The following is a 22,330-nucleotide window of genomic DNA, read 5'->3' as shown; positions in this document are numbered from 1 at the left end:
CGTGGGAGTGCAATGGGCCCCTGTCTTGCTGCTTAGCAATAATGGTATGGGTTTAGGTTCTGCTGTGTGTACTGGTGGTTGACTGCCCCCCAGCCCAGAGTGTGCATGGAAAATTGTCTGGCAGCCTCCCTGACAGCAAGCAGTGATAGTGCCCATGAAGGGGACCTTGTTGGGCCCGCCCCTTTCACGGTTATCGCTTCTCGGCCTTTTGGCTAAGATCAAGTGTAGTATCTGTTCTTATCAGTTTAATATCTGATACGTCCCCTATCTGGGGACCATATATTAAATGGATTTTTGAGAACGGGGGCCGATTTCGAAGCTTGCTTCCGTCGCCCTATGCATTGACCCGATATGGCAGTATCTTCGGGTACAGTGCACCACCCCCTTACAGGGTTAAAAAGAAAGATTCCTACTTTCATTGCTACCTGCTTGCTGGCTAGCCAGCTAGCCAGCCCTGTGGGCCTTGCTGCTGCTGCAGCCAAAAAACAAAAGGTGGTGCTGCTGCTGCTTCTGCTGCTTCTGCTTCTGCTTGTGTCTGGCCCCTGTTGGAGCGTCCAGGCACAGGACTTCTGCTGCTGCTGACTAAATGGCCTCCTTAATTGGATCATTTGAGTAGCCAGCACACCTGTGCAGGTAGGGCATGACATGATAGGCAGCTGCCTTGATAGCGGGTGGGTGCTGAATGTTCCTAATTGACAAAATAAGATTAATGCTTATGAAGAAATATAAAATCTCATCCCTTCCCCAATATCGCGCCACACCCCTACCCCTTAATTCCCTGGTTGAACGTGATGGACATATGTCTTTTTTCGACCGTACTAACTATGTAACTATGTAACATAACATGGGGGGGGGGGGGTCTCCTGGCTGTTCACACAGGTGTGTCATTGCTGTACATTGACCATGCATTGCTTCTGTGGTATTGCAAAGGCAAAGACAAATGCTTCCAGCCATCCATTGCACTAATGGATTGGTCATCAGCTGGCTGTCTATGTCCCGCATCAATATAGACCAAAGTACAGAGGGTTAGGCTATGCTATTGTGCACCTACCTGATGCATCAGAAGGTGCGAGGCCCTTGCTAAATTCTGTGCACAGACTTTGAGATCTATGCTTTAGACTGTATCTAAACCTGCTCCAACATGGACTGACATTCTGGCCTACTGTTCAGCCGATGCGACTTGTCTGTCGCTGAACAGTCGCTTTTTATGTATTCAGCACCTATGTATAATGTTGTAAAAATGCTCTAGAAGCTAAAGTCGCAGAAATGTCACACATATTTGGCCTGCAACTTTCTGTGCGACAAATTCAGACAGGAAAAATCAGTATAAATCCTTAGAAAATTATCCCCCAGTGTCTCCATCTGCTGGCGGTATTGAATAAGCATTGCTGCACTGATGGGGTATGCATTAGACGAAAAAAAAGAAGAAAAAGAAGAATAATACGCCCAGAAAAGAGGCGAAAAGGAGAAAAACGTAAAAAAACGTGAAAAAAAAGTAAGAGGAAGAGAAGGGAAAAAAAGGTGGAAATGGGTTTAAAAGTGATTTCGGCGGAGAAATATATATATATATATATATATATATATATATATATATATATATATGCGCACACACACACATAGATATAAACGTATTCTCCGTTGAGATATTGCAGCCGCTGCTGTGTCCAGGCCCAGGAGCCTTAGCACTGTGCTGTGATGTCACTCAATACCACTGACATCACTAGGTGTAAACAACATCTCTCCTTTGCTGTGTATGTGACTATGGAGCTGTTTGGTGATGTCGTCTATTACGGCCTTCATAGAAGCAACAGGAGATTGTTGCATCCATCTTGAACCCTCAGAACTACAGTGCTATGATGTCACTCACTTCCACAGGCCTTGCAGAGTGTAAACAACAACAACCCAGCTTTGTTGTGTATGTAACCAAAGGGATTTGTGATGTCACCTAGAACCTTCACAGCAGCGACAGCTTTATGAGGAGCATCAGCACTGCTCTGCCTGAGCAGAACCATCACCGCCATAGGTTGTCAAATAACCCGGATTTAACCCACACAGGTAAGTCCAATGGGGTGCAGGCATGTCCTCTATGCTTACAGCTTCCCGTGGGTGTTGGTTTGATACCGTTTGGGGACAGCCAAGGAGGCATCTGCAGGCAACAAAGGTAGGTGTGTGCTTGTGTGTGTGTTTCCTATGCAGATCCTAAGCCCAGTGTCACATGCAAGTAGGAGGAGTAAGAAGGGTTCCTGGCAAATCCGGGTTATGGATTGCATTTAAAAAGGCCCCGTGGGAGTGCAATGGGCCCCTGTCTTGCTGCTTAGCAATAATGGTATGGGTTTAGGTTCTGCTGTGTGTACTGGTGGTTGACTGCCCCCCAGCCCAGAGTGTGCATGGAAAATTGTCTGGCAGCCTCCCTGACAGCAAGCAGTGATAGTGCCCATGAAGGGGACCTTGTTGGGCCCGCCCCTTTCACGGTTATCGCTTCTCGGCCTTTTGGCTAAGATCAAGTGTAGTATCTGTTCTTATCAGTTTAATATCTGATACGTCCCCTATCTGGGGACCATATATTAAATGGATTTTTGAGAACGGGGGCCGATTTCGAAGCTTGCTTCCGTCGCCCTATGCATTGACCCGATATGGCAGTATCTTCGGGTACAGTGCACCACCCCCTTACAGGGTTAAAAAGAAAGATTCCTACTTTCATTGCTACCTGCTTGCTGGCTAGCCAGCTAGCCAGCCCTGTGGGCCTTGCTGCTGCTGCAGCCAAAAAACAAAAGGTGGTGCTGCTGCTGCTTCTGCTGCTTCTGCTTCTGCTTGTGTCTGGCCCCTGTTGGAGCGTCCAGGCACAGGACTTCTGCTGCTGCTGACTAAATGGCCTCCTTAATTGGATCATTTGAGTAGCCAGCACACCTGTGCAGGTAGGGCATGACATGATAGGCAGCTGCCTTGATAGCGGGTGGGTGCTGAATGTTCCTAATTGACAAAATAAGATTAATGCTTATGAAGAAATATAAAATCTCATCCCTTCCCCAATATCGCGCCACACCCCTACCCCTTAATTCCCTGGTTGAACGTGATGGACATATGTCTTTTTTCGACCGTACTAACTATGTAACTATGTAACATAACATGGGGGGGGGGGGGGGGTCTCCTGGCTGTTCACACAGGTGTGTCATTGCTGTACATTGACCATGCATTGCTTCTGTGGTATTGCAAAGGCAAAGACAAATGCTTCCAGCCATCCATTGCACTAATGGATTGGTCATCAGCTGGCTGTCTATGTCCCGCATCAATATAGACCAAAGTACAGAGGGTTAGGCTATGCTATTGTGCACCTACCTGATGCATCAGAAGGTGCGAGGCCCTTGCTAAATTCTGTGCACAGACTTTGAGATCTATGCTTTAGACTGTATCTAAACCTGCTCCAACATGGACTGACATTCTGGCCTACTTTCAGCCGATGCGACTTGTCTGTCGCTGAACAGTCGCTTTTTATGTATTCAGCACCTATGTATAATGTTGTAAAAATGCTCTAGAAGCTAAAGTCGCAGAAATGTCACACATATTTGGCCTGCAACTTTCTGTGCGACAAATTCAGACAGGAAAAATCAGTATAAATCCTTAGAAAATTATCCCCCAGTGTCTCCATCTGCTGGCGGTATTGAATAAGCATTGCTGCACTGATGGGGTATGCATTAGACGAAAAAAAAGAAGAAAAAGAAGAATAATACGCCCAGAAAAGAGGCGAAAAGGAGAAAAACGTAAAAAAACGTGAAAAAAAAGTAAGAGGAAGAGAAGGGAAAAAAAGGTGGAAATGGGTTTAAAAGTGATTTCGGCGGAGAATATATATATATATATATATATATATATATATATATATATATATATATATATATGCGCACACACACACATAGATATAAACGTATTCTCCGTTGAGATATTGCAGCCGCTGCTGTGTCCAGGCCCAGGAGCCTTAGCACTGTGCTGTGATGTCACTCAATACCACTGACATCACTAGGTGTAAACAACATCTCTCCTTTGCTGTGTATGTGACTATGGAGCTGTTTGGTGATGTCGTCTATTACGGCCTTCATAGAAGCAACAGGAGATTGTTGCATCCATCTTGAACCCTCAGAACTACAGTGCTATGATGTCACTCACTTCCACAGGCCTTGCAGAGTGTAAACAACAACAACCCAGCTTTGTTGTGTATGTAACCAAAGGGATTTGTGATGTCACCTAGAACCTTCACAGCAGCGACAGCTTTATGAGGAGCATCAGCACTGCTCTGCCTGAGCAGAACCATCACCGCCATAGGTTGTCAAATAACCCGGATTTAACCCACACAGGTAAGTCCAATGGGGTGCAGGCATGTCCTCTATGCTTACAGCTTCCCGTGGGTGTTGGTTTGATACCGTTTGGGGACAGCCAAGGAGGCATCTGCAGGCAACAAAGGTAGGTGTGTGCTTGTGTGTGTGTTTCCTATGCAGATCCTAAGCCCAGTGTCACATGCAAGTAGGAGGAGTAAGAAGGGTTCCTGGCAAATCCGGGTTATGGATTGCATTTAAAAAGGCCCCGTGGGAGTGCAATGGGCCCCTGTCTTGCTGCTTAGCAATAATGGTATGGGTTTAGGTTCTGCTGTGTGTACTGGTGGTTGACTGCCCCCCAGCCCAGAGTGTGCATGGAAAATTGTCTGGCAGCCTCCCTGACAGCAAGCAGTGATAGTGCCCATGAAGGGGACCTTGTTGGGCCCGCCCCTTTCACGGTTATCGCTTCTCGGCCTTTTGGCTAAGATCAAGTGTAGTATCTGTTCTTATCAGTTTAATATCTGATACGTCCCCTATCTGGGGACCATATATTAAATGGATTTTTGAGAACGGGGGCCGATTTCGAAGCTTGCTTCCGTCGCCCTATGCATTGACCCGATATGGCAGTATCTTCGGGTACAGTGCACCACCCCCTTACAGGGTTAAAAAGAAAGATTCCTACTTTCATTGCTACCTGCTTGCTGGCTAGCCAGCTAGCCAGCCCTGTGGGCCTTGCTGCTGCTGCAGCCAAAAAACAAAAGGTGGTGCTGCTGCTGCTTCTGCTGCTTCTGCTTCTGCTTGTGTCTGGCCCCTGTTGGAGCGTCCAGGCACAGGACTTCTGCTGCTGCTGACTAAATGGCCTCCTTAATTGGATCATTTGAGTAGCCAGCACACCTGTGCAGGTAGGGCATGACATGATAGGCAGCTGCCTTGATAGCGGGTGGGTGCTGAATGTTCCTAATTGACAAAATAAGATTAATGCTTATGAAGAAATATAAAATCTCATCCCTTCCCCAATATCGCGCCACACCCCTACCCCTTAATTCCCTGGTTGAACGTGATGGACATATGTCTTTTTTCGACCGTACTAACTATGTAACTATGTAACATAACATGGGGGGGGGGGGGGGGGGTCTCCTGGCTGTTCACACAGGTGTGTCATTGCTGTACATTGACCATGCATTGCTTCTGTGGTATTGCAAAGGCAAAGACAAATGCTTCCAGCCATCCATTGCACTAATGGATTGGTCATCAGCTGGCTGTCTATGTCCCGCATCAATATAGACCAAAGTACAGAGGGTTAGGCTATGCTATTGTGCACCTACCTGATGCATCAGAAGGTGCGAGGCCCTTGCTAAATTCTGTGCACAGACTTTGAGATCTATGCTTTAGACTGTATCTAAACCTGCTCCAACATGGACTGACATTCTGGCCTACTTTCAGCCGATGCGACTTGTCTGTCGCTGAACAGTCGCTTTTTATGTATTCAGCACCTATGTATAATGTTGTAAAAATGCTCTAGAAGCTAAAGTCGCAGAAATGTCACACATATTTGGCCTGCAACTTTCTGTGCGACAAATTCAGACAGGAAAAATCAGTATAAATCCTTAGAAAATTATCCCCCAGTGTCTCCATCTGCTGGCGGTATTGAATAAGCATTGCTGCACTGATGGGGTATGCATTAGACGAAAAAAAAGAAGAAAAAGAAGAATAATACGCCCAGAAAAGAGGCGAAAAGGAGAAAAACGTAAAAAAACGTGAAAAAAAAGTAAGAGGAAGAGAAGGGAAAAAAAGGTGGAAATGGGTTTAAAAGTGATTTCGGCGGAGAAATATATATATATATATATATATATATATATATATATATATATATATGCGCACACACACACATAGATATAAACGTATTCTCCGTTGAGATATTGCAGCCGCTGCTGTGTCCAGGCCCAGGAGCCTTAGCACTGTGCTGTGATGTCACTCAATACCACTGACATCACTAGGTGTAAACAACATCTCTCCTTTGCTGTGTATGTGACTATGGAGCTGTTTGGTGATGTCGTCTATTACGGCCTTCATAGAAACAACAGGAGATTGTTGCATCCATCTTGAACCCTCAGAACTACAGTGCTATGATGTCACTCACTTCCACAGGCCTTGCAGAGTGTAAACAACAACAACCCAGCTTTGTTGTGTATGTAACCAAAGGGATTTGTGATGTCACCTAGAACCTTCACAGCAGCGACAGCTTTATGAGGAGCATCAGCACTGCTCTGCCTGAGCAGAACCATCACCGCCATAGGTTGTCAAATAACCCGGATTTAACCCACACAGGTAAGTCCAATGGGGTGCAGGCATGTCCTCTATGCTTACAGCTTCCCGTGGGTGTTGGTTTGATACCGTTTGGGGACAGCCAAGGAGGCATCTGCAGGCAACAAAGGTAGGTGTGTGCTTGTGTGTGTGTTTCCTATGCAGATCCTAAGCCCAGTGTCACATGCAAGTAGGAGGAGTAAGAAGGGTTCCTGGCAAATCCGGGTTATGGATTGCATTTAAAAAGGCCCCGTGGGAGTGCAATGGGCCCCTGTCTTGCTGCTTAGCAATAATGGTATGGGTTTAGGTTCTGCTGTGTGTACTGGTGGTTGACTGCCCCCCAGCCCAGAGTGTGCATGGAAAATTGTCTGGCAGCCTCCCTGACAGCAAGCAGTGATAGTGCCCATGAAGGGGACCTTGTTGGGCCCGCCCCTTTCACGGTTATCGCTTCTCGGCCTTTTGGCTAAGATCACGTGTGGATTTCTGTGCGTGGTTTGGGTTGAAAGGAGTGGTGATCGGGGCCCTCTTTACGGGGGGCCCTGGATTGTTGCTGAGCTGCGATCGTGGGTTTTACCTGCAAAAATGAGCGAGAAGGCGCGTGGACTTGAGGACACGGTGCGGATCTACGTTCCTGGCGAGCACCGGGGGACGATCGGACTTGACCAAATCGTTGTGGAGATTCTTCGCAAGCTTGATTACCTACAGGTATGGAATGTATTGGCTATACAGGATTTTCCTAGGCAAGGAATTTATGATATTACTTTTTGTGGTTCTGAGATTTGCCAGAAAGTCTATATGGATCTTGAAGAAATGAAGAGGAAAAGTGAGCCTGCTATAATGAAGAAGATTAAAGTGGAACCATTATTTATGAATACAACAAAGGTAGTAATTGTCCACATGTATAATCCTAAGGTTTCTGATGAAATGGTTACAAACTTTTTGTTCCGGTATTGCGAGGAAGTGAAATTTATAGGAAGACTTAAGAACAAGTTTGGGTACTTTAATTGTAAGAGAAAGTTTATTGTAAAATTTAAAAAAGATGAAGGAATGCAAGATGGAAGGAAGAGCATACCACAGGTGTTTTCTATCGGAGGAGAGAGAGGTTTCTGCTTTTATGAAGGCCAGTTGCAATATTGTAGAAAGTGCCATGCCTATGGCCATGTGCAGGATTATTGCCCTGAGAAAGGAGAATGTTGCAGAAATTGTGGGAAAACTGGTCATGAAGCAAGTATTTGTACAGAGAAGAAGACATGTGATATCTGTGGAAGTGAGGAACATTTGGCAAGAGGCTGTGATATGTGGTATAAAAAGAAGAGAAGTTATGCTGATGCAGCTGGGAATAGAGGAGAACAAAGAGAAAAAGGGGGAGGGAGGTTTGTTCCTGGAGTTGGTGAGAGTGTGAGTGTGAGTGTTAATGTGGCACAGGTGGCTGAGGAAAGTTCTGTGATAGTGGAGCACATTAGCACTCAGGAGAGGTCAGGGGAGGAGGGTGTTTCCACTGCTGTGACTGGTGAGGAGACAGGTGTGGGAGGTGAATTTACCTTGGTGAAAAAGAAAAAAGCAAAAAAAGTGAAAGTGGTGGAGAAAATTGAGACAGTGTATGGTGATGTTCTTTCTAGTGAAGAGGCTATGGATGATATTGAATGTCCAAACCCAATTGTGGGGGAGGAGGAGGGAATGGAGGTTGTTGGGTCATCTCAGAGATCTCTAACACCTGGTCAGAGAGTTTCTCGCAGTAAGGAAGAAGAGGAGGAGGAAGATGAGGATGTGCAGGTTGTGAATAAAAGGTGTAAGACAGGGAGCTGGTCTGAGGATCAGGAAGCCCTTGTTCTTGGTAGTGATAATGAAATAGACAGGGACTCTAACATAGGGTCGCCTGATTGTTTTGCAAGTTTACATAGGAAAGTTGAAGGCCAAAATGTTAATTTCTAAGTTAAGATGGATTTTAAAGCATTTGGTTTTCTTTTCCTAGTTATTATGACTTTGGTTGTAACAACTATTAATGTAAGAAGTATTGAGTCTGAAATTAGGAGAGCTGCAATTTTTGATATTCTTGAGAATGTTAGAAGTGATGTGATATGTTTACAGGAGTGTGCAATAAAGTCAGCACCTTATGCAAATGAGTGGAAGTGTGGGCAGTCCTTCTGGTCCACATGTGCAGAAAACAAAAATGAAGGTGTTGGGATTTTATTGCGAAACAGGGACATTAAAGTTTTAAATTGCCAAACTTTAGTACCTGGTCGTTGTATGGTTTTAATTTTTGAGGTTTTGGGCCAGAGGATGAGAATTTTTAATGTGTATGCTCCAGCAGAAAAACAAGCACGTTTGTCTTTTTTAGAGTCCCTTAAGTTTTTTATCCCTGGTCGTGAAGATACTATTATTGTTGGCGATTTTAACTGCATTAGATCCGTCAATGATCGTGAGAGCTCTGCTGAGGTTAGAACTGATATTACTTCCAATGTTTTAAATCAAATTATTCAAGACTTGCATTTTACTGATGTTGGACTGATGGTTAGCACTGATGAAAGATATACGTACATATCAGATAGTGGCCGCTGTAAATCCCGGATCGATTACATCCTGGTCTCTGATGGGATTAAGGTGGTCCGGTGCAATCAAATGATGTCAACTTTCTCAGACCACAAGATGGTGTCGGCTGAGATAAGTGTCACAGAGTCCCTTCATTTTGGGAGGGGGCTCTGGAAATTAAATGTAAGTCTATTGGAAGATGAGGAAGTAATGGCTGGTTTTAATCATGTGTTTTTATCCTGTGTTTCTAAACAACCTGATTTTAGTAATGTCTTAGTGTGGTGGGAATGGGCTAAAGGAGAGTTTTCTAATTTCTTTAAGATGTTTTGCATAAAGAGAGCACAAGAGAAGAGGAGGAGTGATGAAAGGCTTGTATCCCGGTTAGAGACTCTCTATAAGTTTAAACGTGTTGGTGTGGAGGTGGAGGATGAGATTGTTAAGGTGAAGGGGGAGATGAAAAAAAGGTTGTTGGAAAAGGGAAGGAATATTGTATATAAGTCTAAAGTGCAGCACCTAGAAGAAAATGAGCAGTGTACACGGTATTTCTTTAAAAAATGTTTTAATGCTAAAGGTGTTTTTAAATCTGTTTTTACCCCTACGGGGGAAGTTTTTGGAGAGGAGATGGTGAAGGAGATTGGCAGATTTTATGAGACACTCTTTAGTAATAAGAGCAGAGCCAGTGAGACGGAGATGAATGATTATTGTAATATTTTGGAGAATAATGTTCCTGTTGAAAAAGTAGATTTTTTGATTGATGATGTTAGTGAAGGGGAGATCAAGCAGGCCCTGGATAAGATGGCCAAAGGGAAGACACCAGGCTGTGATGGTCTCCCCGCTGAGTTTTATTCCGCGTTCTGGAATATTTTAAGTAAAGAGTTTACACGGGTGGTGCAATATGTTTTTAACTCAGGTGTTTTAGCTGAATCTATGAAGAAAGGGGTCATAACATTAATTCATAAAAAAGGTGATGGCAGAGATCTTAAAAATTGGAGACCTATAACTTTATTAAATTGTGACTACAAGATAATTGCTAAGATTGTGGCTAATAGACTGAGTGATGTAGTGGACCACCTTGTGGGAGAATACCAAGTTTGTGCAGTACCGAAAAGAAAAATAACAGATAATTTATTGCTTTTAAGAGACTCTATTTATTACAGTAACTTTAACAAGAATGCACTGTTTGTTGAGTCCATAGATTTCGAAAAGGCTTATGATAAGGTTGCACATGATTTTATGTTCATTGCTCTAAAACACTTAGGTATTCCAGAAAAGTTATTATCTGTTATTATGAGTTTTTATCATGGGGTGACAAGTCAGATTTTAGTAAATGGGCATGTGGGGCCTGCTTTTAATGTCTTGTCTGGAGTCAGACAGGGATGCCCACTCTCCCCAATTCTGTTTATATGCGTTATAGAGGGCCTGTTGAAGAATGTGCAGAAAGATAAATGTGTGAGTGGTGTTTTTATTCCAGGTAGTGATGGTAGTAAGTTAAAGGTTTTAAGTTATATGGACGATGTGGTTTTTACTTGTACATCCCAAGCAGATCTCAACAGAGTAAATTTGCATGTGAGGATTTTTTGTTGTGTGGCTGGGATGAATGTGAACTGGGGGAAGTGCCAATTATGCAGTTTTGGGAACCAAGAGAATATAGTAGTGGATGGTGTTAAGGAAAAAGAAGACATTGAAGTGCTAGGAGTGATATTTGATAAAGACCTCAAAGGAAAGAAAAGTTATGAGAATTTGGACAGTAAAATTGAGAAGAAGCTATCCTTCTGGAGGTTAAGGAACTTGTCACTTAAAGGGAAAGTTCTTATCATTAAGTCTGTAATCCTACCGCTTCTCTTGTATACGGCTATGGTGCTTCCTCCAGGGAAGTTATGGACTAGGAGAGTCACAAGGAAGCTTTTTGTGTTCTTCTGGGGGTCTAAGATGGAGAAAATGAGAAGAGAAGAAGTGATGAAGAGTATGAATTTGGGCGGATATAACTTTCCAAACATTGATCTGTTTTTAAAGGTGCACTATTTTCTTTTAATTTTTAAATTGATACAGTGCAATAATAGGGCGGCAGACATGAGTAAATACCTTGCAGGATGGTTGTTTTCCAAATGGGGCTGGTGTGAGAGGGATTTGAGGAGACCCATAGCACATGTGATACCTACCTTCTATGTGCTCCTCAGGTCTTTCAATGATCAATTTGGTTTGAGCTCTTTAGGTGAACCTGATAAAAAGAAAATAGAACAAGAAATAAGGAAAAATGAGAGATTATATGAAGTACCATTCTGCACTAATGCTCAGTCTGTGAAGATTTGGAAGTTTTTTAAAGTTATTGGACTATCAAACAGACAAAAAGACGTTAGTTGGATGTCCTTTCATGGCTGCCTCCCAACCCGATCTTTTTTAAATGGAAGAGGTTTGAGAATAAGTGACAGATGCCCAAGAGAGGGTTGTGGAGGTAGAGAAGACTTAGTGCACCTTTATTGGGACTGTTTTTATGCAAAAGAATTTTTTATGTTTTTAAAGAAGTTTTTAATCCAACTCACTGGATATAACAGTTTTTCTTTTGAGAAAGTTTTTATTGGTCAAGATCTTAGTAAAAAGGAAGATACACGTACTAATTGGATTCTTTTTTCTGTTTTTAAAGAGGTTTTATGGGACTCACGCAATTTGCTTGTTTTTAAAAATGTTGTTATTTCTCCGAGGGAATTGAAAAGATTGTTTTTAGGAAGGATTTTTACTATCTTTCTACTGGACAAAAAGAGAATTGGTGAAGAAGAAGCGGAGAAAATCTGGATGCATACACGATGGAAAAATTTATAAGAAGTACGTAAAGGAGAAAGCTGTAAGTTTTTGACCAATTTCTGTGATTGTTTTTGACATGTTTTTTTGTTTTGTTGTTTGGTCACTTTTTCTTGGCACTCGGTTCCCTTAGTTAGTTTTTTCCGTATGATGTTTTTTCAGATATTGTTTTAAGTGACGAGTCTTGGTAGGTGACCTGATGATCGTCCAAACAATAGTCTGTAACTGAGGAAAAAAAAAAAAAAAAAAAAAAAAATCTGTTCTTATCAGTTTAATATCTGATACGTCCCCTATCTGGGGACCATATATTAAATGGATTTTTGAGAACGGGGGCCGATTTCGAAGCTTGCTTCCGTCGCCCTATGCATTGACCCGATATGGCAGTATCTTCGGGTACAGTGCACCACCCCCTTACAGGGTTAAAAAGAAAGATTCCTACTTTCATTGCTACCTGCTTGCTGGCTAGCCAGCTAGCCAGCCCTGTGGGCCTTGCTGCTGCAGCCAAAAAACAAAAGGTGGTGCTGCTGCTGCTGCTTCTGCTGCTTCTGCTTGTGTCTGGCCGCTGTTGGAGCGTCCAGGCACAGGACTTCTGCTGCTGCTGACTAAATGGCCTCCTTAATTGGATCATTTGAGTAGCCAGCACACCTGTGCAGGTAGGGCATGACATGATAGGCAGCTGCCTTGATAGCGGGTGGGTGCTGAATGTTCCTAATTGACAAAATAAGATTAATGCTTATGAAGAAATATAAAATCTCATCCCTTCCCCAATATCGCGCCACACCCCTACCCCTTAATTCCCTGGTTGAACTTGATGGACATATGTCTTTTTTCGACCGTACTAACTATGTAACTATGTAACATAACATGGGGGGGGGGGGGTCTCCTGGCTGTTCACACAGGTGTGTCATTGCTGTACATTGACCATGCATTGCTTCTGTGGTATTGCAAAGGCAAAGACAAATGCTTCCAGCCATCCATTGCACTAATGGATTGGTCATCAGCTGGCTGTCTATGTCCCGCATCAATATAGACCAAAGTACAGAGGGTTAGGCTATGCTATTGTGCACCTACCTGATGCATCAGAAGGTGCGAGGCCCTTGCTAAATTCTGTGCACAGACTTTGAGATCTATACTTTAGACTGTATCTAAACCTGCTCCAACATGGACTGACATTCTGGCCTACTTTCAGCCGATGCGACTTGTCTGTCGCTGAACAGTCGCTTTTTATGTATTCAGCACCTATGTATAATGTTGTAAAAATGCTCTAGAAGCTAAAGTCGCAGAAATGTCACACATATTTGGCCTGCAACTTTCTGTGCGACAAATTCAGACAGGAAAAATCAGTATAAATCCTTAGAAAATTATCCCCCAGTGTCTCCATCTGGCTGGCGGTATTGAATAAGCATTGCTGCACTGATGGGGTATGCATTAGACGAAAAAAAAGAAGAAAAAGAAGAATAATACGCCCAGAAAAGAGGCGAAAAGGAGAAAAACGTAAAAAAACGTGAAAAAAAAGTAAGAGGAAGAGAAGGGAAAAAAAGGTGGAAATGGGTTTAAAAGTGATTTCGGCGGAGAATATATATATATATATATATATATATATATATATATATATACGCGCACACACACACATATATATAAACGTATTCTCCGTTGAGATATTGCAGCCGCTGCTGTGTCCAGGCCCAGGAGCCTTAGCACTGTGCTGTGATGTCACTCAATACCACTGACATCACTAGGTGTAAACAACATCTCTCCTTTGCTGTGTATGTGACTATGGAGCTGTTTGGTGATGTCGTCTATTATGGCCTTCATAGAAGCAACAGGAGATTGTTGCATCCATCTAGAACCCTCAGAACTACAGTGCTATGATGTCACTGACTTCCACAGGCCTTGCAGAGTGTAAACAACAACAACCCAGCTTTGTTGTGTATGTAACCATAGGGATTTGTGATGTCACCTAGAACCTTCACAGCAGCGACAGCTTTATGAGGAGCATCAGCACTGCTCTGCCTGAGCAGAACCATCACCGCCATAGGTTGTCAAATAACCCGGATTTAACCCACACAGGTAAGTCCAATGGGGTGCAGGCATGTCCTCTATGCTTACAGCTTCCCGTGGGTGTTGGTTTGATACCGTTTGGGGACAGCCAAGGAGGCATCTGCAGGCAACAAAGGTAGGTGTGTGCTTGTGTGTGTGTTTCCTATGCAGATCCTAAGCCCAGTGTCACATGCAAGTAGGAGGAGTAAGAAGGGTTCCTGGCAAATCCGGGTTATGGATTGCATTTAAAAAGGCCCCGTGGGAGTGCAATGGGCCCCTGTCTTGCTGCTTAGCAATAATGGTATGGGTTTAGGTTCTGCTGTGTGTACTGGTGGTTGACTGCCCCCCAGCCCAGAGTGTGCATGGAAAATTGTCTGGCAGCCTCCCTGACAGCAAGCAGTGATAGTGCCCATGAAGGGGACCTTGTTGGGCCCGCCCCTTTCACGGTTATCGCTTCTCGGCCTTTTGGCTAAGATCAAGTGTAGTAATACAGGAGATCTGGTCAGAAGGTACTCGGGTACCCCTCTCCTCGGCCTTGTGGGATCGCCCAGGTTTATTGCCTGGGCTTCACCCACTTGTTGCTATTGGGGAGAGGGCCTAGTCCCAGGGTAACGAGTAGCGATCGCCTCTCAAGACCTTCGGGTGGAGAGAGGTTAGAACCATGGATGATGATCCGGATCCAGGTTCTGTGCCGGCATACGCAAGGATCAAAAACACCGTGAGAGTCATTCTCACGGATGATACCAAAAGGGCGGACGATTTGAAATTCGTAGTAGAGGACGTGCTCGGAGGAGTTTTCGGAATACAGAAGGGCGAGATATTGGCAATCCAGGACTACCCGAAGCGTAAAATTTTTGATGTGACGTTCACACAAAATGGCATCCACAGAGATTTTGTTACCAGAGCTGCTGCGAGTAAAGACAAAAAGCTTCAGGGTGTCCGGATTATTGAGCACGTTCTAGACGATATTAAGCTGGTGGTAGTAAAGATGTATTCCCCTTTCGCCAACCTACACGATGTTGAGTTGTTTTTACAAGTCTATTTTAGTAAGGTTGAGTGCAGAGGAAAAATCATGAACAGCTGTGGCATCTGGACATCTAAGTGGAGATTTCAGGTTACATGCGAAAAAGATGACAGATTGCCAGGGGGAATACAACTACCACCAGCTCGTTTTAAAATAAATAATATGTGTGGCGACCTCTTTTATGCGGGGATGCCAAGCTACTGCAGGAAGTGTCACAGATATGGACACACAAAAGAAAACTGTGAAAGTACATGCAAAAAATGTGGTAGCACACAGCACGAGACAGAGAAATGCACAAGAGGAGGGAGGTGCAATTTCTGTCAACAATTCGGTCACCTTTTCTCCTCTTGTCCCCACAGACATAGGACGGAGCAGCAGTGGCAACCCTGGAGGCAGCAAGGACAGCAACCGGGACATCAGCCGAGGCAAGCAGAGCCAGTGATTACCCCCCCACAAGAGGTAAGCGGTGAGATGGAGAAGGAGAAAGACCCCCCTCAGGCAAAAGGAGGGGACCCTAAAGAGCAGAGGATGGCCAAAAAACGTGCAAGTGGTGAAAAAACTGGCCCCCAGGAGCATGCTGGGTTAAGAGAGGAGCGGACGGCGGCCGAATCCGCTCCTCAGCAACCTCTGGCTCAGGGTCCCCCTGAGAGCGATGATCCGGGTGGAGAGGTGAAGGTTAAAAGGCGGAGGGGCTCCAGAAGACTCTATTCGGAGGCGGTCCAGGGGGAGCCGATGGAAGTACCTGCGGATGCAGGGAACCCAAGTGACGTTCCTCCACAGGTCCCCATAGGGGATACCCCCCCTCCTCCCTGCCAGGAGGAGGTTTCAGGGGTGACCGTCTCTGAGGTACCAGAGACGGAGCTAAGTGAACACCCGACCCCTATGGAGGGGCAAGAGGTGGAAGAACCCAATGAGTCTGGAGCCCTGATTGCCAGGATGCCCGAGAACAACTATGCCTCAATCATGATGGAGGAGGGGGGTCGGCTGAGTGATGGTGCCTCCTCTCCTGCCTCCTCTATGCGTACAGTTGAGTCAGATTTTGGGGGGTATGAGGCTTCGGAGGGGGAATCAGAGGTGTAAGACGTTTTCTTGTACATTCCCATGGCTGAGTTGTCCGGTCTGTCCTTGAACGTGAGAAGTGTGAGCGCCAGAGTAAGAAGGGTTGCCCTATTTAATTACTTGTCGGTTTTTGCTGCTTCCGTCCTTTTCCTGCAGGAATGTGGCATCCCGCACAGATTAAATTATAAAGAATATGAAGATGATTGGGTGCACGGTCCATCAGTCTGGTCTGGATCAAATGAGTCCAGATCAGCAGGGGTCGCCATACTTTTTAAAGGGAACGTTTTAATTGAGAGTTTTAACGAAATTTTACCAGGCAGAATTTTATTGGTCAGCGCTTTTATTAATGGTATTAAATGGCAGTTTTTAAATTTTTATGGTTCTCCTGATAAGAATGAAAGAATAAAAATGTTGGAGATTTTACCCCTTTTTATTAACAATTCTAGTCCTCTTGTTTTATCAGGTGATTTTAATTGTATTTTAAGGGGAGAACGCCGTTTTTCGAACGCAGTGAGTAGGAACTATGATAAGACGTCTTTTATGTTAAAAAACTTGATTTTAGATTTTAATCTCACTGATGTTTTTAAAAAATGTAATTTTAACGTACCAGAGGAAGACGGTGTTACCTGGAGCAATGCAAGCTGTAGCTCCAGGATAGATTTTATTTTTTGTTCTTATCAAGTACTGCCTTTTAACTGTGATCTTTTTACCAATGTTTTTTCTGACCATAAATTATTGTATTTTAAAGTTAAAAGTGATTTTAAAAGGAGAACTGGTAGGAATGCCTGGAAGTTAAACGTGTCCCTTTTAGAAGATCCGCAGGTTTTATCAGATTTTATCACCTTTTACAAGGAATGCAGACGAGTAAAAGACCCCAACACTCCCACCAGTATCTGGTGGGAAAAAATGAAACTAAAAATAAAAGAATTTTTTATCCGTGTTGGGGTTAGGAAAGCTAAAGAAAAACGTGAATTTTATAATATCCTAAATACTCGTCTGCAAACCCTGTACAAATTCAGAGCACATGGGATGGAGGTGGAGAAGGAGGTACATGATCTTAAAAAAGAAATAACTAAGTGCCTGGAGCAGAAAGGAAAAGAAATTATCTTTAGGTCTCGAATACAGCATCTTGAGGAAAACGAGACCTGCTCCAGGTATTTTTTTAAGAAAATACATGAAAATAGAAGGTTAATAGAAAACATTGAAGGAGTGAATGATGTACAGGGTATTTTAAAAAAGGTGCAAGAGTTTTATGCGGATCTTTTTAATGTAAAACACATTGATGAATGTTTTATGAATGACTCGTTAAAGGAGATCACCAATTTTTTAGATCCTGTCTCACAGTCTTTTTTATTGCAGAATATTTCAGAGCAGGAGATTTTAGAGACCGTCAAGAGTTTTAAAACAGGTAAAGTGCCTGGGCCGGATGGTATACCCATTGAATTTTATGTTACTTTTTATGGTATTTTAAAAGAAGATTTGTTCTCCCTTTTTACTGAAGTCTTTAAGTCTAAAATCCTCCCAGGCTCATGGAAGAAGGGTGATGTCTCCCTGCTATTCAAAAAGGGAGACCGGTCGGAACTAAAAAACTGGAGACCAATCACCCTTCTGAACTGCGACTATAAAATAATGGCGAAACTGTGTGCTAACCGCTTAAAGAACGTAATCCATAAAATAATTCATACAAACCAAGTCTGTGGGGTGCCTGGGAGGAGTCTATGGGAGAACCTAAACCTTTTAAAGGATGTAATTAGCGACACCAAATTAAGAAAAGGAAAGCTGGCGGTTTTATCCATAGATTTTGAAAAAGCTTTCGACAGGGTGTCGCATTTTTATCTTTTTAAGGTTTTAGAGAAAATGGGTATACCTGATGGCTTTTTATTGTCTCTTAGAGCTTTTTATGATAACTGTACTAGTGAAATTTTAGTAAATGGTTTTAAGACACAGGGCGTGATTTTAAATTCCGGAGTGAAGCAGGGGTGTCCCTTGTCCCCACTACTCTTCATTTGCGCAATAGAGCCTCTTTTATGTACAATACGAAAGGATAAGCAGATCCATGGAGTCCCCCTGCCAGGAGGAGGGGGACTAGAGGCGAAGGTAGTGGGGTACATGGACGATGTTGCGGTGTTTTGCAGGGACACCCCATCGCTTCAGAAGACGCTAAAACAGATTCAATATTTTAATTGTGCCTCCGGTTTTAAAGTCAATTTTAACAAAAGTAACATTTTAAACATAGGCGGAATGCCTTTGTATGATGTGCCCGTCCCTGTGTCTGAGTCGGTGCAGATTTTAGGTGTCTCCTTTGACGAGTCTAATAATGGTTTTAATAGCTGGGACTTGGTGGCTCAAAAAATAAATAAGAAAATATGTATGTGGAACATGCGAGAACTTACAATGGAAGGGAAGGTTTTAATTACAAAAATGGTGCTTTTACCTATTTTATTGTATTTAAGTCTGGTTTTCCCACCCCCCGAAATGGTTCTAAAGAAAATAACAAAAGCTTGTTTTACTTTCTTTTGGAGTTCTAAGAGCGAAAAATTAAAGAGACAAATTGTGATAAAACCGAACTCCAGGGGCGGTAAGGATTTTCCAGATTTTAAAGCTTTCCTTTTAATAAAGTTTTTTAGCATGTGTTTTACTACTGTTTTTAAAGATAGCTACTGGTCTTATTTTGTTCGTTTTAATACTGGTTATTTTATGCGGAGGAACGGCTGGTTTTCTACAGTTTTAAGTTGCCCTTATTCTTTGAATTTACCCCCTCAATACATGATTTTAGGAAAAATTTTAAACTTATATAATTTTAAAGGTAAAAGTGTTCAGGATCTGTGCAATAGCAAAAAACTACTAAAGGAAATAAAAGAAACCAGTACCGTGACTCCCATCAAAAATTTTAACGAACAGAAGTGTATACAGATTTGGAAGATGTTGAGTATTAATTATCTTTTTAATTCACAGAAGGACCTGGCCTGGAGCTGCGCACACGAGTGTCTTCCATGCCGGGCATTCCAGCACCGAAGAGGATTATCCAACTCTGCAACCTGCCCGAGGGAGGGATGCCGCCAAGAGGAGACCGTGCACCATCTAATATGGACTTGTTTTTACTCGCAGAAAATATGGACAAAGATACTCCCTCTGGTAAAAAGGATAACTGGACTAAAAGACTTAAATATTGCAGTGGTTTTTTATGGTTGCCTGGAATGCCCAACACGGACTCAAGAGACTATTGCATGGAAGATCATAAACTGTGTGAAGGCAGCTCTGTGGAAGGCCAGGAATATTTTATTGTTCAAGCATGAGGTTTTATCTGTGAAGGACATTTTATCTATCTGTTTTTATGAAATGTACCAGTACTATCTTTTAGACAAGAAGAGATTTCCGCTTTTATCTAGAAAATGGTTTTTAAAAGAATGGAATTCTATCTTGTAAAGCCACCAAGTGCCCATTTTATGTTTTAATATGTTGTAAATATGTTATTTATATGTAACTGTATTTATTGACATATTTGCACAACTTTGTTAACATTATTTAATTTTTAATAAAGTTGCCCCCGTAAGGGTAGTCAAGTTAAAATCTGTTCTTATCAGTTTAATATCTGATACGTCCCCTATCTGGGGACCATATATTAAATGGATTTTTGAGAACGGGGGCCGATTTCGAAGCTTGCTTCCGTCGCCCTATGCATTGACCCGATATGGCAGTATCTTCGGGTACAGTGCACCACCCCCTTACAGGGTTAAAAAGAAAGATTCCTACTTTCATTGCTACCTGCTTGCTGGCTAGCCAGCTAGCCAGCCCTGTGGGCCTTGCTGCTGCAGCCAAAAAACAAAAGGTGGTGCTGCTGCTGCTGCTTCTGCTGCTTCTGCTTGTGTCTGGCCGCTGTTGGAGCGTCCAGGCACAGGACTTCTGCTGCTGCTGACTAAATGGCCTCCTTAATTGGATCATTTGAGTAGCCAGCACACCTGTGCAGGTAGGGCATGACATGATAGGCAGCTGCCTTGATAGCGGGTGGGTGCTGAATGTTCCTAATTGACAAAATAAGATTAATGCTTATGAAGAAATATAAAATCTCATCCCTTCCCCAATATCGCGCCACACCCCTACCCCTTAATTCCCTGGTTGAACTTGATGGACATATGTCTTTTTTCGACCGTACTAACTATGTAACTATGTAACATAACATGGGGGGGGGGGGTCTCCTGGCTGTTCACACAGGTGTGTCATTGCTGTACATTGACCATGCATTGCTTCTGTGGTATTGCAAAGGCAAAGACAAATGCTTCCAGCCATCCATTGCACTAATGGATTGGTCATCAGCTGGCTGTCTATGTCCCGCATCAATATAGACCAAAGTACAGAGGGTTAGGCTATGCTATTGTGCACCTACCTGATGCATCAGAAGGTGCGAGGCCCTTGCTAAATTCTGTGCACAGACTTTGAGATCTATACTTTAGACTGTATCTAAACCTGCTCCAACATGGACTGACATTCTGGCCTACTTTCAGCCGATGCGACTTGTCTGTCGCTGAACAGTCGCTTTTTATGTATTCAGCACCTATGTATAATGTTGTAAAAATGCTCTAGAAGCTAAAGTCGCAGAAATGTCACACATATTTGGCCTGCAACTTTCTGTGCGACAAATTCAGACAGGAAAAATCAGTATAAATCCTTAGAAAATTATCCCCCAGTGTCTCCATCTGCTGGCGGTATTGAATAAGCATTGCTGCACTGATGGGGTATGCATTAGACGAAAAAAAAGAAGAAAAAGAAGAATAATACGCCCAGAAAAGAGGCGAAAAGGAGAAAAACGTAAAAAAACGTGAAAAAAAAGTAAGAGGAAGAGAAGGGAAAAAAAGGTGGAAATGGGTTTAAAAGTGATTTCGGCGGAGAAATATATATATATATATATATATATATATATATATATATATATATACGCGCACACACACACATATATATAAACGTATTCTCCGTTGAGATATTGCAGCCGCTGCTGTGTCCAGGCCCAGGAGCCTTAGCACTGTGCTGTGATGTCACTCAATACCACTGACATCACTAGGTGTAAACAACATCTCTCCTTTGCTGTGTATGTGACTATGGAGCTGTTTGGTGATGTCGTCTATTATGGCCTTCATAGAAGCAACAGGAGATTGTTGCATCCATCTAGAACCCTCAGAACTACAGTGCTATGATGTCACTGACTTCCACAGGCCTTGCAGAGTGTAAACAACAACAACCCAGCTTTGTTGTGTATGTAACCATAGGGATTTGTGATGTCACCTAGAACCTTCACAGCAGCGACAGCTTTATGAGGAGCATCAGCACTGCTCTGCCTGAGCAGAACCATCACCGCCATAGGTTGTCAAATAACCCGGATTTAACCCACACAGGTAAGTCCAATGGGGTGCAGGCATGTCCTCTATGCTTACAGCTTCCCGTGGGTGTTGGTTTGATACCGTTTGGGGACAGCCAAGGAGGCATCTGCAGGCAACAAAGGTAGGTGTGTGCTTGTGTGTGTGTTTCCTATGCAGATCCTAAGCCCAGTGTCACATGCAAGTAGGAGGAGTAAGAAGGGTTCCTGGCAAATCCGGGTTATGGATTGCATTTAAAAAGGCCCCGTGGGAGTGCAATGGGCCATTGTCTTGCTGCTTAGCAATAATGGTATGGGTTTAGGTTCTGCTGTGTGTACTGGTGGTTGACTGCCCCCCAGCCCAGAGTGTGCATGGAAAATTGTCTGGCAGCCTCCCTGACAGCAAGCAGTGATAGTGCCCATGAAGGGGACCTTGTTGGGCCCGCCCCTTTCACGGTTATCGCTTCTCGGCCTTTTGGCTAAGATCAAGTGTAGTATCTGTTCTTATCAGTTTTCATGCTGGTGGGGATGGGTTCTGCATGGAGGATGCAGGTGTACCAGGGCTTTCCGGGGCTGGTTCTGAGGAATCAGCTCGACGGCTGCCCCGATGTGACCTGTTCCCTCCGGGTCTCGCCATGAGGCTGAGAGGGTCTAGAGCCGAGGTACTTTTGTGCCTCGGGGAGTGGTGACCCCGAGGTGCCGAAACTCACTGGGAGAATAGGCTCACTGAGTTGAAGCACGGGCACCATAATCTCTTCACCTTGTGGCACTCACCTCTTGATTCCCGGCCTTCTGGCTAGGATCAGAGAAATTTTTATAGATCCGGCCGGATGTCCGGGCAGTATATCTGCACACATTCACTTATTTATTTATTTTTTGTCTCACTGTGTCACTTTTTGCGTGTTGTGTGTTCACAGGATTTGTCAG

General features: G+C 43.6%; 5 non-coding genes and 2 pseudogenes across 5 annotated transcripts; all 7 read left to right on the top strand.

Moving 5' to 3' along the window:
- Positions 1 to 192: 192 nt before the first annotated feature.
- On the top strand, positions 193 to 383 carry LOC130341755 (U2 spliceosomal RNA). The gene has a single exon (XR_008881532.1). It is a non-coding gene; the product is annotated as a U2 spliceosomal RNA (small nuclear RNA).
- A 2,091-nt stretch (positions 384 to 2,474) lies between these two features.
- LOC130341743 (U2 spliceosomal RNA) lies at positions 2,475 to 2,665 on the top strand. The gene has a single exon (XR_008881521.1). It is a non-coding gene; the product is annotated as a U2 spliceosomal RNA (small nuclear RNA).
- Positions 2,666 to 4,765: 2,100 nt separating this feature from the next.
- On the top strand, positions 4,766 to 4,956 carry LOC130341731 (U2 spliceosomal RNA). The gene has a single exon (XR_008881510.1). It is a non-coding gene; the product is annotated as a U2 spliceosomal RNA (small nuclear RNA).
- Positions 4,957 to 12,147: 7,191 nt separating this feature from the next.
- Positions 12,148 to 12,342, top strand: LOC130341710 (U2 spliceosomal RNA). Its single transcript, XR_008881497.1, has one exon. It is a non-coding gene; the product is annotated as a U2 spliceosomal RNA (small nuclear RNA).
- A 2,080-nt stretch (positions 12,343 to 14,422) lies between these two features.
- Positions 14,423 to 14,555, top strand: LOC130341722 (U2 spliceosomal RNA; annotated as a pseudogene).
- Positions 14,556 to 19,593: 5,038 nt separating this feature from the next.
- Positions 19,594 to 19,779, top strand: LOC130341699 (U2 spliceosomal RNA). Its single transcript, XR_008881489.1, has one exon. It is a non-coding gene; the product is annotated as a U2 spliceosomal RNA (small nuclear RNA).
- Positions 19,780 to 21,862: 2,083 nt separating this feature from the next.
- Positions 21,863 to 21,972, top strand: LOC130341715 (U2 spliceosomal RNA; annotated as a pseudogene).
- The last annotated feature ends 358 nt before the right edge of the window (positions 21,973 to 22,330 follow it).

This window comes from Hyla sarda, unplaced genomic scaffold, assembly GCF_029499605.1.
Source record: "Hyla sarda isolate aHylSar1 unplaced genomic scaffold, aHylSar1.hap1 scaffold_624, whole genome shotgun sequence".
NCBI classification, from domain to species: domain Eukaryota; kingdom Metazoa; phylum Chordata; class Amphibia; order Anura; family Hylidae; genus Hyla; species Hyla sarda.
Note: the sequence above shows the minus strand (reverse complement) of the source record. Positions and strands in the feature narration are given on the sequence as shown.